The following is a 3866-nucleotide window of genomic DNA, read 5'->3' on the forward strand; positions in this document are numbered from 1 at the left end:
AAAGTAAGCCTACTGTTTTTTCTAAACCATATCAAAAAGTTTCTTGCCATCAACATAAATACCTGAAACTTTTTATATCCTTTTTCTTATTTAGTTTCTTTTCTTATTTTGTTGCACTTAGTTCCTGCTTGTGTTTGAAGTGAATCTTTTTGATTCTTATACCATAAAAAAACATTCATTCCAATTCTCCCTTTATTTCACCCTAACAAGCCACAAAGAGGGATTTAAAGTTCATGTGTGGGTACACGTGCCATCCATTCTCTGAGATGATGCAGAAAACCAGCGAGTGCAGTAATGGCCCTTAATTGTGATTGAGGCTCTGACATTAGAGCAGGAAAAATCAATGCAGTTCTTTTGGATAGATCATTCTCTTTAGGTGCACACATCCATGCCTGGGTCTCAATATTTCTTATGCATCCCAAGTATCAACTGAGCAAGGCCCAGCATGCCTGGCTTTTATGAGGATTGTTTCATCCCCCCGCATAGCTATCGAAACTAACACACAAAGAGAAGCCTGTAATCAGCTGTCCATCAATCAGTTCCTAGGTTCCTGGGTTGTGATAATGCAGCAACCTAGCAACAAAACTGAAGTAAAGTAAACAGATTCTGTGGCCTGTTAGAGGATTTAATAATTGCATCACTTCTGTTTGGTTTATTGCCTCTTAGTCAGCCAGCATATGGTGTTGAGATACACCATTAAAGCATCACAAACTCCCAGCATTGTTGGTCTGCAAATGCATGAAACAACAGTATACATACTTGGTTGCTCTTTTGTTAGTTCTGTCAATCTAAGAGTAAAGTTAGGGACATATGATTTGATTCATAAATTGGACAGTCTTGTAATTCTTTACAGTTTGATTCAAAGCAGATTCATCTATTAAAGAAAGTGGGAGTGACCATTTACCTGTTTCTGTACAGTTCTCAAAGGAAAACGATTAAATGGGCAGATAAGATGTCACAGAAAATGGATATCATGGTTGGCAACATTTAGCAAAATTTAGCCCATTTACAGATATAACACAAATGTGCTATATTTCTAAATGGGCTGAAAAGCAGAAGAAACCAAAACGTATCTTTATGCTCTAGAGCACACAATATTGGACACTTTGTGTGATAGACAGAAAGGACGTCAATTTCTAAGTAAACCTATCAGGAGTTGAGTAGAAGGAGCAAGGATTATGATTTGTTGAAGAAAGTTTCAGCAGAATGTCTTTTATTTTGGAAACAATGTTATGGTTTCATCAGACTTGTTTCTGCAAATGAGAACCAAGGAGTTGATCAGACGGATGGTTTAAATTCTTATCGTGACAAAAAACAAAAAAGCAGTTTGCCATCGGTGGCATAAGAGTTATGGTTATAAATAAAAATAAACAGTACCACTAGCTGAAGGGGGGGTCGTCCGCTCACAAAGTAGGTCTGTTCAGACTGAAATTAGACAGGCAGAAGATGTGTGGGGCAAACCAAAGCCACATTTACACGCTCACTAAAAGGTCTAAAAATTAAATAAAGAAAACATTTTGTTGCCACCGCTGGCTGCTCAAGTGACACCAAAATCTCAAATGATAACTTTACTCTTGAAACATTTACTTAGTAGAGCTTTGGATACGTGGGTGGTGGAGATTTTGTGCCCACAAAGATCAACCAGGCTATGGCGGATAGCATCAACACACGTGGCTGCTAGTTATACCCCTCTAATACTCACACACCTATTCCCTACCTAAAAAGATCTCCTTTTGGAGGTCAGACTTCCTAACATAGAACCCAAATTCTATGGAAACACATTTACCAGAACCACAAAATGAACACTTTCCATTTTCAGCTAGGAAACTATTTAGTTTCATTCACATATTCAAATTCCTTTGAGTGTAGTAATAAGAATGGAGCAGACAAGCAGTTGAGTTAAAAACGCATCAACCCACCCACCACACAGTGACTGCATCTGACTTTACTGGAAACAGAGGATAGGCAAGAGAGAAACAAGAGAAAGGCAAAGGAAGGAGGGAGTTCAAAGATCAGAAAACAGATGTAACTCCTCTCTAAATGACTAACACATGTGAGAACACCCCCACATACAAAATGCAATCACCCAGCTCAGCACTTCTATCCTTATGACTATCCTATTTCAACTACTTTACCTAAAGGTAAGTTTACCTCCACACTGTTTGCAAGAATGTCCTAAGGCCTCCACCCAGCAAATACACAGAATCTGGCTCCAGCTGGGTTCCTTTTCTTCCACCCTCTTGTTTGCTCAGCGTTAAAGTTTGACCAACAGAAAATGCCACAGCTTCAAGAAGATGCAGAAACACTTGACAGTTGGTCACCCCGCCTGCATGACAGCACATGGTTGGCAGCTCTTTGACACAGACAGTCATTGCTGATCTCATTCAGATGAATCAAATTGTTTATATCTTTTATTTATTTATTTTTTCCTGGCTAAAGTTTGTTTTGTAACATAACTCCAAGTAAACAAAACAGCGTGAAGACTGGGTTAGTGATTCTGTGCGTTATGCTCAAACGTAATCTCCATGCATCCGCTTTAAAAAACAAACAAAAAAAGATTGCAAACAAATCTATTCATCCCCCCCCTTTAAATATTAGACTGCCATTCTGTCCTGAGGTGGATCGGACAGTCTGTGCGCGCTGAACAATAACAACACCAACGTGTTTGTTCTGCGCTGTCCCGGGGCCACAGTCCCGTGCCGCAACAATAGCAGACAATGAAGCAAGAGTTTGTGTTTTTGCCATCTCATTCTACCTCCATCCAAACTCGTTACTTTTTGGTTTTTAAAGTAAACCAACCAACCTAAACCACCAGGCTCTGCTCGGTGGGACAGACAGCTGAAACGTGCTGCTTTTGTTAGTGCGCTTGTGAAACAACCCCCTTACGATAGAGCAGAGGAGGAGAAAAAAATAAATAAAAACCAAAGACACACACATACACCTACCTCAAAGTAGAACCCGACGCGACTTTTTTCCCCCTTCTTCTATTATTTAAAATGACAAAGTGCTTCGAGCACCATTAGTGCGCCTCCCGGTCCGGATCACTTCTTCGGTCCGAGGTGTGTCTCCTTGGGTAGAAACTGTTCAATAGCCTGAGCGCGCACCACACACACACACGGCGAGCGCTCATAGAAATTGTAAATTTAAAGTAGGAGGGAGGGTTTACTGTGACGCAATCTGCAGACCCCTCCTCCTTTAACCGCTTCTTTTCTTTCATATGCTCGTGGGTTTGGATGAGAGGGGGGACCCCACGAGCTGAGGGCGGGGCGGAGAGAGCGCGCCTGCAGCTCTATTAAAAAAAACCGCATTTCCTTTGAAAAGTCACTTATTAAAGAGAATAAAGAAGTAAGAAATAAGGTTTTTACGAGGGGTATGTCTGCTAATATAAAACCATAAAAATGATGAAGTAAAGCTTCATTCCACCAAGTTGACAAAAAAAAGTGTGAAATAAAAATGCAAATCCATCCATCCATCCATCCATCCATCCATCCATCCATCCATCCATCCATCCATCCATTCAATTCAATTCAGTTTATTTATATAGGGCCAATTCACAACACATATCATCTAAAGGCACTTTACAGTTCACCAGATCATACAGTCAAACTGATTCAAAGTTTTCTATCTTAGGAAAACCAGTTGAGTGCATCAACTCACTGACTCTTTGGCAATCCCTCACACTAAGCATGCTTGTAGCAACAGTGGAGAGGAAAAACTCCCTTTTAACAGGAAGAAACCTCTAACAGAACCAGGCTCAATGTGAGCGACCATCTGCCGAGGCCGACTGCAGATCTGTCCGTCCATCCATCCATCCATCCATCCATCCGTCCGTCCATCCATCCATCCATCCATCCATCCATCCATCC

At 40.8% G+C, this 3866-nt stretch overlaps 1 protein-coding gene across 1 annotated transcript in view; it reads right to left on the reverse strand.

Annotated features, from left to right (window-relative positions):
* Nucleotides 1-3120, reverse strand: part of fam107b (family with sequence similarity 107 member B) — an 18615-nt gene extending 15495 nt beyond the window's left edge. The window contains exon 1 of the mRNA XM_015383963.1: nucleotides 2946-3120. The gene's annotated coding sequence lies outside the window, so the exon portion shown is untranslated. The remainder of the gene's footprint in view (nucleotides 1-2945) is intronic.
* Between the last annotated feature and the right edge of the window lie 746 nt (nucleotides 3121-3866).

This window comes from Cyprinodon variegatus, unplaced genomic scaffold (assembly GCF_000732505.1).
Source record: "Cyprinodon variegatus isolate N-32 unplaced genomic scaffold, C_variegatus-1.0 Scaffold299, whole genome shotgun sequence".
In the NCBI taxonomy this organism is placed as follows: domain Eukaryota; kingdom Metazoa; phylum Chordata; class Actinopteri; order Cyprinodontiformes; family Cyprinodontidae; genus Cyprinodon; species Cyprinodon variegatus.